The sequence below is a fragment of the Canis lupus genome, chromosome 11 (assembly GCF_003254725.2).
Source record: "Canis lupus dingo isolate Sandy chromosome 11, ASM325472v2, whole genome shotgun sequence".
In the NCBI taxonomy this organism is placed as follows: Eukaryota; Metazoa; Chordata; class Mammalia; order Carnivora; family Canidae; genus Canis; species Canis lupus.
The window spans coordinates 60,576,577-60,591,355 of NC_064253.1; the positions used below are offsets into that span (position 1 = coordinate 60,576,577).

The following is a 14,779-nucleotide window of genomic DNA, read 5'->3' on the forward strand; positions in this document are numbered from 1 at the left end:
CTATTGAATCAGAATCTGCCATTTGACAAGATTCTCCAGTGACTTTTATGTACATAAAGCTTGAGAAGAACTGATCTGCCCCCCACCTCCACCCCTCCACCAGGAAAACAGATTCAGGAGATCTGGAGTGGAGCTCAGGAGCTTATATTTTTTTAAACACCCACAGCTAATTCGCATTAGTCAAGTTAGGAAATACTATAGGTGAATATCAAATATAGCTTTGATTTTCTAGTATAAAAGTAAAATTTGAAAAAAAAAAAAAAAGTAAACATAATTAGTTCCTCAGTGGGAAGCCAAGCATTTAAAGAATTCTTTACTCTAGGACCTTAAGAATGAAGCATATAATGACCCAGTGGAAAACGTTCTCACTGACTTTTTTGTACCAATGTTTCAGCAAACATAATTTGATAATTTCTTATATCTTTGTAAAAGCTGAATGTTTGGCATCAAAAGAAAATCTTAGTGAAGGCGGTTCTGAGATGGGGCTAAGCTACTATCTAAGTCAAAGGTCAGCAAACTATGTGGCTTGCTTTGTAAATAAAGTTTTATTGGGGCAGAGCCATGTTCATTATGTTTTGTCTGTCTATAATGACAGACATAACTCGTTGCAAAAGAGACCACATAGTCTGCAAAGCCTAAAATATTTACTATCTACCCTTTATTTACAAAAAAAAAAAAAAAAAAAAAAAGAGCCAACCATAGTCTCTATAAGTTATCCAGGGGACAAAACTGTTTTTAGATTTCCATGAACATGACTTCTCCCCATGGGCTTCTGATAGGAATTAGAGATTGTACAATGATGAAAACGTAAGAATTCATTTTTGGGATTAGTGATTGCTAAACTATGGCTTAAAAATAATTTTTTTTTAAAAAACGGACTTGTTATGTTTGCCAGTTTCTATGGTATAAACCAGAGTTTCTCAACGTCACCACTATTGACATTTTGGACTAGATAATTCTGTGTTGGGGGGAGCTGTCTTTTGCATGGTAGGATATTGAGCAGCATCCCTGGCTTCTACCCACTAGATGTCAGTAGCAAACCCCCAGTTGTGACAACAGATTACGTCTCTAGAGATTGCAAAATGTCCTCTAAGGGGCAAAATGACCCTCATTGGGAATCACTGGGGTATATATTCCTGCTATGACCAATTTCAAACTAGCCAACTTGACATCACTGACCACAGATGTAAGAAGAGATATGCACAGTCTCTTAGGCCAGAGAGAACCATCTCTAGCATACCACTGTGAGAGAACATAATTGCACGTAATAATGTCTTCTTTGAAAAATGGAGGAAGCTAGTGGATCTCCACCCAAATCAAAAGTTACCCCTTCTCCACAGAGATGAACATACTGACAAAATTGTTTTTTTCTTCAGGAAGCAGCCTGGATTCCTCTACACAAAGCTATGTTCCACAAAGCATGGTTAAGTTTATTTTGAATTAGAAAATATCCAAAGCAGATGTTAACAGTCACCCCAATGGTTATTACAAACTCTCAATAATATATCAGTAAATCACATGGCTTCCGAGTAGATTTGGCAGGATGAATTAGCCCCAAGCAAATGAAATGGCTAAACATGTTCTTGGATTTGGGTTGTTTTATTGTGATTGTTGTTTTTGTTTGGTTTTGTTATTTATTTAAATTAATTGAATTTTGGGAAATATCTGCTAATGATAATGACATTAGCTTTGGAATCCTTTGCATCAACAGCACTGACAATGGTTAATTACTCAGAACCAATTACTGAGGCCACTCTTAGACCATGACATTAAAACCATATCATCAGCACACAGGAGGACACTTATCTCCTGTTCTGGGAAGGCAAGCATCCATTTTTGTCTACAGCTTCAGGTCATTAGGATAGAGGACAATTTCTACCAATCCTGAATTTTTGAGGGGTATTAAAATGCATTTTTTGTAGAATTATCAATAATGTAGTGTCTATACTGAGTTTATGATTTGGAAGACCAATGGAAGGTCAAGAAAAGCTACAATTGTATTATTCTTGCCCGATTTCTGCACAAGATAATTCTAGACAAAGATCAATGCTACCACTTCTGGGATTTCCTTTCCCCTTCCTAGCTGTGGCCTCCCTGGGTTCCTTGGATGACTAAAGAGACCAAAGACAGTTTGGCTCACAGAACCATAAGAATTTTATTAGCTTTGTGACAGCCCCTGATATCATGTGGCTGATAATGTAACTCATCTCCAAATTTAAGATGCATGCAAGCATGTGCACACACATACACTAAACCATCTATAAATTTGAACTTCACTTTCAAGCTGGAGCTACTACTTTTTTTTTTTTTTAAGATTTTATTTATTTATTCATGAGAGACAGAGGGGGTGGGCAGAGACACAGGCAGAGGAAGAAACAGGCTCTATGCAGGGAGCCCGATGTGGGACTCTATCCCAGGACTCCAGGATTATGCTCTGGGCTGAAGGCAGGCACTAAACTACTGAGCCACCCAGGGATCTCCCTGAGCTACTACTTTTTGAGAGTCTCATCTGACTTTTTTTCACTTTCTTGTGGGATCTTGGCATCTTGTGACATATTGTTAACACCTGCTCACAAGAATCAAGAAAGTATTCAGGTGGATCTAGGTGCTCCCAACATCTTGGCATCAAGACATTGTTTAAATGTACATTTCCTCTCCTATAATAAACAACAAGAAATCAAATGAATAGCAAAACCTATATACCAAATTTGGGAATATTGAATAATTCCAACTTGAATTAGTACAATTGCAAGAAATAGAGAAATTTTAATTATCGGGATCCCTGGGTGGCGGTTTAGTGTCTGCCGTCAGCCCAGGGTGTGATCCTGGAGTCCCAGGATCAAGTCCCACATCAGGCTCCTGCATGGAGCCTGCTTCTCCCTCTGCCTGTGTCTCTGCCTCTCTCTGTGTGTGTCTCTCATGAATAAATAAAATCTTTAAAAAGAAATTTTAATTATCATAAAGTGATCTTACACAATGATTTTTATACATACACACATATGATGTAAGAGCTATAAATGCTCTGTAGGGGAGGATATGATTGCAAACCTCTGCCCTTTAAGCTAGGTAAGTAAAGCTCACCTCAAATTCATTGGGAATCACTGTATATCTTACCTTTGATGAATAATGTAGTAGACATGCCTAAAGCACCTTTGCTCTAGGTATAAAATTCTGTCATAGAAACCCAAACAATGGGGCAGCCCAGGTGGCTCAGCAGTTTAGCGCCTGCTTTTGGTTCAGGGCGTGATCCTAGAGTCCCAGGATCAAGTCCCACATCAGGCTCCCTACATGGAGCCTGCTTCTCCCTCTGCCTGTGTCTCTGCCTCTCTGTGTGTGTCTCTAATGAATAAAATCTAAAAAAAAGAAAGAAAGAAAGAAAAGAAACCCAAACAATGGGGCACCTGGCTGGCTCAGTTGGTAGAGCCTATGACTTCTGATCTCAGGGTTATGAGTTTAAGCCCCATGCTGGGTATAGATATTACTTAAAAATAAAATCTTAAAAAAAAAAGAAAGAAATCCAAAGAAGCGGTTCCTTAAGAATGAGCCTAACACATAAACTGAAGGAAAATATAGCAAAGCACTATAAATGCACCATAAATAAAAAAGGAATCTTGAGAGCTAGAAGATTCCCTTTATAAAAATCAAGTCAGAAAAAAAAAAAAAATCAAGTCAGGGGAGCCTGGGTGGTTCAGTCAGTTGAGTATCTGCCTTTGGCTTGGGTCATGATCCCAGAGTCTTGAGATGGAGCCCCATGTCTGGCTCCCTATATGGTGAGAAGCCTGCTTCTTCCCCTCTTTCCTGCTAGTGCTCTCACTATCTGTGTCTTTCTTGCTATCTCTGTCTCTCTCAGATGAATAAATAAAATCTTTAAAAAAAATCAAGTGGCTTCTGTCTTGAGTGCCAAATTGAACTGTACCTGAGGAGTTAACAATGAAAAGTGTTTCTTAAAGGTAGAGGTCACCAACAATAGTAGACTTTGAAAAAAGTACAGCAAAATAAAATCTTAATCTAGGGCTTTAAGGTGAATTTGAGAGGAGCAATTAGCAGGGCCTACCAAAAAAGTAACAGAATATGAGGTAGTTAATTGGAGGAAATGATTCTCCTAAACATCAGTTGAAATCTTTAGTTCCATTGTCTCCATAATTATGTTCATTACAGATTCTCAAGTACAAATTCAAAGTTTTCCAGAATTTATAATATTCAATTTTTTGAACAGTTGTATCAATCGGGATAGGACAGGTTCTACGGTGGTTAACAAACAACCCCAAAATTTCAGTAACTTAACAAATATTTGTTTCTCATCCACGTGACCAAAATGGGCTGGCAAAGGGTCTCAGCCCATCATAAGCACTTAGATAACAGACTTCATCTCAACATGAGCTTCCACCATCTCCAGAGTAGCAAAAAGAGAACATGCAAATCACACATAACCTCTTGAAGATTCTGTCCAGAAGTGGCACATGTCACTTCCACTTGTATTCCATTCATGAAAACAAATCACATAGAGCGGCACCTGACTGGCTCAGTCAGTAGAGCATGGCACTCTGGATCTCAAGATCACAAGCACCATGTTGAGTGTAGAGATTACTAAAAAATAAAATCTTTAAAAAATACATCACATAGCTACCTTCAATGGATTCAATTGGCTGAAAGGGGAACTGGAATGATGGTAGGCAGCCCTCGTGACTACCACAACGACCCGTTGTATCTCAAGATATAAATGCAGTGACTCCTTGAGTCACCTGCCACCACTTCACCCTTTAGCTATGTAGCATCCTTTTTTGTATAAGGGGAAACTAGAGATTTTAGATCCCATAAATCCTCATAAGCCTCACTGGAACAATTCAAATGTGCTGCTAAAGATCTAAGTTGAGCCCCAGTGAAATGTTCTAGGGAATGCATTGCTGAAGAGGAGTATATAAGTCAGGAGTGATTCTGTGGGCTCCAAGAGACAGAACTCTAACTCAAACTGGCATGGATAAAACCATCGTGAGCAAACTCAAAAAGAACTGTGGTATCCTGGGCCTCAAAGTGAGGCTGAATTTAGAAACTTGAATACTATTAGTCCTCTCTCTCTCTCTCTCTCTCTCTCTTTTTCATCTCTGCTGCTGTCTGCTTTGTCAGCATCTCTTCCTCGAGTTGGCTTCTCAAAGCAGAAGGAGAAATACAACTCCAGGGAGCTCTAGGCTTACAAATGGAAAGAAACTGAGGGCTCTTCCTCACCAGCTCTACTTAGAAAGATCCTAGGGAAACCACTGACGCTGCAACATAACCAGGTTTGTGCCTTTAAAAGATTGCTCTGGCTGTTGTTTGGAGAATAAATTGGATAGAGGCAAAAATGAAAGCACCACTTAACCTTGTTGGTCAGTTCCTTAATGAAATTCTCTCTTCCCTTGCTTTCTGTGACACAGAACATTATGGGTCTCTGGTGGGGGCTAAGAAGCTCCTTAGGTTCATTTCTGTTGTTACCACAGGTCATCTCTTGGGTTCTTCATGAACTACAAACACAGGTAACAGTAATCCAGAGTGTTACTCTTCTGATCCTGAGGCTGGAACTCAAGGGAAGATTTTTACAGACTAATCCTGGACTCTACTCCTCTCCATACTCAAACCCAAACCTTATAGTTCCAACTTTCTTCTCTTTCTTTTCTTCTGCTCACAAATTGGGCGTGCCTGCCTGGCTCAGTCAGAGGAGCATGGGATTCTTGGTCTTTGGGTCATGAGTTCAAGCCCCACATTGGGTGTAGACATTACTAAAAAGAAATAAGTAAACTTAAAAATATGTCAACAGCTCCTTGCATTTACTGATTTAAACACAAACTTCTCAGGTCTCCATGATACGGCCTTAGTTTATTTTTCCAAGCAGTTGTTCCACTTCTATTACCCAAGTAGAGGTGAATACCTCTTCATAAAAGACCTTATAAATTCAGAAGTGAGGTGCCTGGGTGGCTCAGTCAGTTAAGTGTTTGCCTTTGGCTCAGGTCATAATCCCAGGGTGCAATGGAGCTCCACATGGGGCTCCCTGCTCTGCAGGGAGTCTGCTTCTCCCTCTCCTTCTGCCTTTTTCTTTTAATATTCTATTTCTTTAACTGGAGAATGAGTACACGAGTATTCATTTCATTGTCACTCTAAACTGCGCATGTATTTGCCTGTGGTATTTTACATGTATGATGACTTTTAAAGTTTTAAATAAGGTAGATTTGATATAAATAATGTTGCACTATTTGAAATTATACCATTATTCAACCACACTTTAATCCAGTGTTGCTGCAAAGGTGTTTTTTAAGTGTAATTAATATATATAATCAGTTGACTTTATATAAAGGAGATTATCCTACATAATCTGGATGAGTTTTATCCAATCTGTTGAAAGGCCTTAAGAACAGGGCTGAGGGATGCCTGGCTGGCTCAGTCAGTAAATCATATGACCCTTGATCTTGGGATAATGAGTTGAAGCCCCATGTTGGGGCTTCCCCAGCAATCTTCCCCAAAAAGGTTACCTTTTTATAGGTAATCTCCCCCTGTAGAGATTACCTTTAAAGTTTTTTTAATTAAAAGAAACTTTTTAAGTTTCTTAAAAAGAAAGTTTCTGAAGAAGACCTGAGATTTCTCCAAGGAAAAAGGACATTCCATCTGTGGACTACATCAGTTTCTGCCCCAGACATTCCAGCCTGCCCTTCCTGACAGCCTATCCTGCAGATTTCAGACTTGCCTAGCCAGTCCTCACAATCATGTAAACCAATTCCTTGCATAAGTCCCTTCACACACACATATACATACATAGCCTACTGGACACATATCCTACCATATACCCTACTGGTCTGTTTCTCTGGTGGAACCTTGACTGATAACAAGCAGAAAAAATATCAGAAAATAATGGCTAAGAATTTCCCAAATTTTTGGTGAAGAACACTAGGTCGCAGATCCAAGAATTTCATCAAATCCCAAATAAGATAAACAAAGAGGAAACCATGCCTCCCAGAGCTTAAAGCCAAAGATAAAGAAGCACATTAACATCTCACATTGATGGGACACGTACAAGTGAATCAGATGTGGGGTGCATTCTGATCTGTTTCTGAAGACTTGGAGGGGCAAGCCCTCCTAGAGAGACTCGCGGAATTCCTAAGGCACTGGTCTAATTGAAATAATCTAAAGTCGGAGAAGTAGTTTGATCCCGAGTTATGTTCAAGCCCTGTGGGTAAGTTGCAGGTACTTCCAAAAAAATGGGAGGAGATTTAGATGTTGAAGGTTTTAAGGAAGGAATAATACCTTAGGATGGCATCAAGGACAGGAAACAGTGTTAAATGCCAAGATACAATGCACCTCCTAATACCCTCCCCCAGAACTTAACCTTAACCCATCTAGTCACAGAATGAGCTGGACAACCATAGCTATCCCCCACCCAGTGCCATCCAAAGGCTTACTTTGTGACAAAGAATAGAGAAAGCATGCACTCCCAATGACCTACTAATTCAGGAAGACAGAAGAAAGAACGTGCTGAGACACCATGCTCAGTCTCTTTGCCCAACTCACCAATCATGTACATCACTCCTCCTCTCTTAGGATGGTCTACCTTGGTCTACCTTGGTTGTGGAGTAGAAATTTCTTCTTCTCTATAGAAACAGGAGGAGTAGGGAATAACTTGGTCTCCTCTCGCAGCTAGACTGTGAATTTCTTAAAGTCAGGAAACTGACTTATATAAACTCCTACGTCTATCACAGTTCAGAGCAGAGAGCTGGACATTATAAAAGAGAGTAAATATGTATCATCTTGACCATTCTATACTTAATATGTGTGTATTGCAAAGACTAAACATGATTTTAATATATTCTAATTTTACCTAATATTTAAATAATGATCTACAATTCATAAAACATTTCTTACTCAGTCTTCACAGCAACCAGTATTATGAATGAGGAGAATGAGGCTCAGAGGGGTTACGTAATTTACTCAAAGTCACACAGCTAATAAGAACCAGAGTTGAGACTCGAATCCACATGATCTTTACCATCATACCACGACTGCCTCTTTCTTACTATTTATTGTTAAGCATTTTGACCTCCTTAAAGAAGAGAAGGATGTTGCACATGAAGTTTGAGGCAACAGCTGTGTCCCCGGCTGTCTGAAATGCCTCCACCAGGTTTGGCAACAGCTGTCTCAGCTTGACATCTCACTGGGTTCCTGTCAGAGCCGCACCTTGGGGAATGACAAGTTTAATGAAGAAAAATCCAACCTTCCACCTGAACTCCTAGCTTTGCAAATACAACTGACATCTGATGGGCTTGGAGGCTCTCACTGCAGGGAATGGGGTGACCCCAGCTTCTCAGCTCATAGATTCTATGTTTGGCAGTTTTCTCTGCAATTGGCTGACAACATTTGTTTCCTCTCCAGATCTTACTTCCTGGTCCCACTGCTCATTTAGATGCAATTCAAACAAATAGTTACGGAGCATTTTCTATATGTCAGGCACTGGGGATGTATAAAAAGATGAGTAACACACCATTCCTGCTCTGGGGCACACAAAGTCCTATGGAAGAGTCAGAAACTTTACACTGACGGTATTTCTATGGAGATAATACTCATTGCCATGGCAAAGGGGCCCCTTTTGAAAAGAGAAACTCTAATGAGACTGCTCAAAAAATTAAATACCATGTTGACTATTTCCTTTGGCAGGAACTACAAATTCAGAAGCCAAGAAGAATCTCAAAAGGACTGTGGAAGGGGCACTTTGAAACTAGTGTTTGAGAACCAACATCTAATTTTTTTTTTTTTTACCTTAAAACATGAAGCAGTGATCAGTATGAGCAAAGGCTACATGAAATCATGTGGTGTGTTATAGGGGAAATAAGCAGGGCCCTATATTTGGAGGACAGAGTATAGGAGGTGAGATGAGAAGACAAGGTGGTAAAGAGGCTTCAATATTACAACAAAATGTTCAGAATACATTTAGAATGGAACCGTAGAAGATTTATAAGCTGGGCTCAGGTTAGCCTGATTAGGTATATGATTTAGTGAAATGATACTAGCGCTGAGGAGAGGAATAACACTGAGAGACTCATCAGAGGGAATACTACCATATCCCAACTGAGCGATGATGAGGGTCTGAACCAAGGAGGTCAAAAAAGAAACAAGAAAAGAACTAGAAAGACCATTCAGAAGTGGGATAGTCAGATCTGGGTCAGAGAGGTAATAGGATACCTAGTCGTGTGACTGGTCACTAGGGAAATTCTGAACTGAGATGGGAAGCCCGGATTAAGAGCTAAAGAAGGAGAAGATTCAAGGAGAAATCACTGAGTTTGGTTTAGGCTGGACATGTTCAGTTTCAAGTATATACAGACATTCAAGTGAAGGTACTTCAGGGGCTGACAGAAAGTATAGCCCAGGGATGGAGCAGGCTCACAGTTTATGCCATAGGAGTACATGAGACATCTCAAGAAGAAGATGTAGAGGGAAAATGAGTGAAGGACGAGGGCCTCAGAAACACTGACATTCAGGGGGCACCTGGGTGGCACAGTCCATTAAGTGACTGACTCTTGGTTTCTGCTCAGGTCATGATCTCAGGTTGTGATCTTAGGGTGGTGGGATGGAGCCCCGAGTCAAGCTGTCTGCTCAGCTCATGGAGTCTGCTTAAGACTCTCTCTCTCTCTCTCTGCCCCTCCTCCCACATGCTCACACGTGCTCACTTTCTCTCTAAAAATAAATAGATCTTTTTTAAAAAGAAGAAGTGCTAACATTCAAAAACAGGAAACAGCAGTCACAGGTGCAAAAGGCAACTCAGAGACAGCAAGGGCAGAGAAAGAGGGGTGAGCAACAAATGCTGGGGAGAGACCACAGGAGGCTAGAGCTGAGATGGGACCTCTGGATTCCCCCCTGGAAACCAAAAAGTCATTAGATTCAGAAGGAAAAAAAAAAAAAAAAAAAACCAGGAGAGAAAATAAGATTGGCAAAATGTTGATCACTGCCAAAGCTGAGCCACAGGGACGAGGGTGTTCATTCTGATATCTCTGCTTGTATATGTTTGAAATTTTTTTCCAAATAAAAAGTCGAAAAATTGAAAACAAATTAACATATAAAAAGAATAAAATTAAATGCCATTATTGGCTTTTAAGATCAGGGTTTCAGTGGAATATTGAGTGGCAAGTGGGAAACAAAGAAGAGGGGGCAGCTGGTATCTCATGTCATATTTTGAGCTTCGCTGGCAATGTGATATAGTGACAGGGAAGGACTGGGCCCTGTGCCTGTATCATTCATTCAGTGTCACTACAGGAAACAGATGACACTCAAATTAGGATGGTTCTCCAAGGGTTTAATAAAGGGAGTATTTATAGTGTAAGAGTATGGTATTAGGGAAGCGTAAAGAATAGTACGGTATCCCTGGTGCTGGTGACAGTGGCGTGTTACCACTCGTTATCACAAGGCAGCTAAGCATGTATTTCTCAGGGGTGTGTGTTGAGGGTGGTGGTGCCGACAGTTCCTCTGGCTCAGCACGGTCTCTGCTTTATGCTGGTGTCCAGCTGGGCTTGCTTGCTCTATGCAGATCAAGATCTGGTCCGTTCCACATGGGTTCATTCTAGGGCCCGGACTGAAGAGGCAGCAGTGCCCAGAGGAAGCTCTTCTTATGGAGATGGCAGAGGCACAAAAAAGGCACAAGGAAACACATGATGCTTCTGAAGGCCTGGGCTTAGAAACGGCAAAAACTATTGGTTCCACTCATCAGCCAAAGCAAGTCATAACCAAGGCCAAAACCAAGGGCAAGGGACAATAGACCTCCATACATACCAGGAGGTACAAGGAACTGGGGCCAATAATCCTGTCTCTCACACACCCTAATGTCAAGGGAGGGAGTGCTTAGCAGAACTCCAAAAAAGTCATGAGAAAAGGGCTCCCTTGAGAAGAACTCTGATCTTCCATCTGAGAGAACCTGAGGAGCATCCACAGGGAGGGTGCCAGGGGAATAAAACATCCTGACCTCAACTAGGTGTCCTGCTCGGGCTTCTCACCCTCTGATGAGGTCCAAACAGGTCAGCTTCCCAGGGCAGGTGGCAGTGCAGGAAGAATGGAAGCATGTCTGGAGGGGCAAACAGAGGACATAGGCACTAGTCAGCTATGAGAAGAAGACAAAGGGGAGGGCAAGATGGTGGGCTGGCAGCAGAGGAGGCTTAGCACTTGAACAAAACCCTCATCTTCCTCTAGCACAGCCCAGGAAAATGGGAAACCCCAGGGCTCAGAAGTTGTAGGAAATCCTCTAGGTGGCCTGCACTGCCTCCCTGGGCATCTGATCTAAGGGGATCATGGGCAGGCACCAAGCCCTGAGAGAGAGGTTTTTCCTCCCGCAAGGAAGAGACACAGCTGGAGGTGGGAACAGGCAATTAAGACTGATTGTCTGACTCAGCAAGAAAATTAGCCCACGACAGCTAATGATAGTCAAGGGGAGGCAAGTTGCTGGTGGGAGCCAGGAGCAGGCAATCAATGTGGAGACGGACACCTTGGAGGACATGAGAAGATGCTTTATGTCTTTATGTCTTTATGCTTTATGCTTTATGTCTATGGCTCTAGGGACACACCTCCCGAAAGGGCATTTTACTGAGGTCAACAGAAACAGGCTCCTGGTAGGCTACAAGGAAGCTCTTCATGTTTGTGCTGGTAACATTTCTGGAGATAAATAAAGGTAGAATGGAGCCAGTGTACTCATGACAATTGACAGCAAGTTTCTAAATACAATAAACGTGTTATTTTATAAGTAAAAAGACTTTACCATTGGGAGGCAAAATAAAACTAAGTTCTAGATTTTATATGTCCAGAGTCCCAAATCAGGGCTCATATGCTTTATTAGGGACACACACACACACACACACACAGTAGAAGTAGTGCCCCCAAGCAGGCATTAGAAAGACAGATGTTAGATTATAGACATCAATACTATGGACTCTGGAGCAAATGGCCTGGATTCAAAGTGAGCTTAGCTATTTACCTTAACCTTGAGCCCGGGCAAGAGCAAGTTACTTTACCCTGTGTCTCAGTCTCTCCCCCTGTAAAATGGAGGCAATGATCACACAGCCTAGGGTTGTGAACATGATGAGTCATTAGATGTGAGCACCTGCTGGCGTGTTGGGCAATGGTGCATACAATTTGAAAGTTAGCTCTTATGATTATTGGCAGACTCAGGGACAGTGTCCTGCCTCAGATCCAGACATCCCTACCCTCTGCCACTTCGCAGACACTTGTGTGTCACAAGTGGGAGCCTGGGGAATGGAGTGTTCCAGCCTCTACCTGAGCTTAGCTTTCACCTGGATCTCAAGCCCAGCACTGAGCATCTCTGAGTCAGGAATGCTCTCATCATCGAAGGCTGGACCCTGGAGGAAATTTCCTTCCTCAGTGAGTGCTCTGACCATCCTACCAACCGTAGACTCAAGATTGATGAGAACAATTAAGGGACTATGGAAGGGGTCCTAGCTGCTGAAGGAAATCAGCATTTTTATGAAAGGTGTAACAAACCGACAAGAATGACATTTACCCTGGGGAAAAGAACGGGTTTGACCGAGGCAGTCATCACCGAATGCGTGTTCCAAGAGTGGTTGCTTCTCTCCCTGTCCCCTGAAGCTTTCTGACCTTTGGCTTTTGAGGGTTGGGGTCTCTCCCCTCTGCATCTCCCTCTTTCTCTCACTTCTTTCTGTCTCCTTCTACACCTTTCCTTTTGTCCCTTCTCCCTCAGCTCCCTTTCTCTTTTTTAAAGACCTGCTGGCTACCTGGCTGGCTCAATCAGTAGAAATGCAACTCTTGGGATCCCTGGGTGGCGCAGCGGTTTGGCGCCTGCCTTTGGCCCAGGGCGTGATCTTGGAGACCCGGGATCGAATCCCATGTCAGGCTCCCAGTGCGTGGAGCCTGCTTCTCCCTCTGCCTATGTCTCTGCCTCCCTCTCTCTCTCTGTGACTATCATAAATAAATAAAAATTAAAAAAAAAAAAAGAAATGCAACTCTTGATCTCAGAGTTGTGAGTTCAAGCCCCATGTGACATGTAGAGATTACTTAAAAATAAAATCTTAAAAAAAAAAGAAGAAGAAGAAGAAAGAAACCTGCTTGCCTAATCCAATAGGACTGGGTCCTCATAAAAGAGAGGAAGGGGTGCCAGGGGTGTGTGCAGACAGAGGAAAGGACAGTCAGGAAGAAAAATCTCAACAGAAACCAACCCTACTGACAACTTAATCTTGGGCTTCCAGTTGCCAGAACTGTGAGAAAATAAATTTCTGATGTTTAAGCCAAAAAACAAAAACAAAGCAAAGAAAAAGAAAACCTGCTTTACATTCGTTTTTACATGTGTCCGGTCCTTAGTTGTGGATCCGTGGTTCTCAGTACAACAAATTTTTTTTCTTCCTTTCAATTCAACACCCAGCATCCATTTCAGCTCTGTCACTACCCCACTGTATGATGTTCAGCAATAATAATAGCAAACACATATTATGCTTAATAGGTGCCATTCCTTTTCTAAGTGCTTTAGGTATAAAGTTAACTGATTTCATTGTCAGGACAACCCACGAGGTAAGGACTTTTAGTATTGTATTTATTTAGTCACCAAGTACTTTAGTTTACCTTCCTGTAGTGCTCCCACCCATAGCAGACATCCATCCCCCCAATTCCTGTTAGACTAAGGAGTGACCACACATACCATTTTCTTTGGCCAGTGAAATAAAGGCAGAAGTGCCATGTGACATTGCTACAAAGAAACTTTAAAAGCCAGTGCGTGCTTTGCCATGTTCTCTTTTCACTGTGTCATGGTGACTGGCAGTGCCCAAACAGTGGCTGCTTGGTCAGCCTGGGTCTGAAGATAAAGATGGCATGGAGCAGAGACATAGTCAACTCATGAAGGACATATAGTGTGTATAAGAAGGAAACATTTGTTGTCTATCATTGAGATTTGGGGTGTCATCTCTTACTGCAGCATAATCTAGCCTATCCTGACGATTTCCCACTTTTCAGATAAGGAAACAGAAACATATTTAGAGTATGCCCAGTAGTCTTCCTCCAGAATCTGAGCTCCTAACCACTACTCTAATTATTTCTTTGAACTTCAGTTCCGGTTTATGAGCTGGGAATCTGTACCCTAACTGAAGGTAATGAATGCTATTTATTTTGGTCCCATCTATCTGGTTCTCACTCATTCCATTGCCTGCTTTCTTTTCAGCTGTGAGCATGCGAGGCGTATCTATTATGTGGTTGATGCTGGTCAAGTTCAAGGCAACTGAAGAGTTCAAAGCTGCCTACTTCCTGATGCTCCCATCAGGTTTACAGAGATCTCTACTATCCATGTTCCCAGCTCAGGACACCATCATGGAAAGAATTTCCAAACCTCTGCTTCTCCCCACCAGGCATCTTACTATTGGTGTTTGAAGAGGGATGATAATAATTGTTATTATTTATTAAGTATCTGCTATGCTCCAACAACTATACAAATATGATTTCTAATTCTTAAAGCCATACTACAAAGCAGGTAGTATTCCCATTCTTCTTCTTCTTCTTTTTTTTTTTTTTTTTGTATTCCCATTCTTCTTGATGAGAAAACAGAGACCCAGTAATACTAAAAGATGTCTAAGATCACACATCTAATATGTTTTAGGTTCCTGATTCCATTTGAGAGCCATCTGACACTAAAGCCTACGTTCTTTCCACAAGGCTGCTTGTTGTAGCAAGTGCTGCTCTAGCTGGTCTTCTGGTGTTATCATCTGTGACCATGGAGGTACCTGAGTCTTTCGATATGTTCTATGCTAAATAATATTTAAGATGT

General features: G+C 41.6%; 1 long non-coding RNA gene across 12 annotated transcripts in view; it reads right to left on the minus strand.

The window, feature by feature from the left end:
• The window catches only part of LOC112649962 (uncharacterized), a 181,064-nt gene that overhangs the window by 136,345 nt on the left and 29,940 nt on the right, over positions 1-14,779 (minus strand). For 9 of the 12 annotated variants that reach the window (XR_007414110.1, XR_007414109.1, XR_007414104.1 and 6 more), the window contains exon 4: positions 10,970-11,068. The exons of 2 other annotated variants lie outside the window; for them this stretch is intronic. This is a non-coding gene — a long non-coding RNA (uncharacterized LOC112649962). Of the gene's footprint in view, positions 1-8,030; positions 8,197-10,969; positions 11,069-14,779 lie in introns of those variants that run through there. One more of the 12 variants, XR_003129833.3, reaches the window with a different exon arrangement.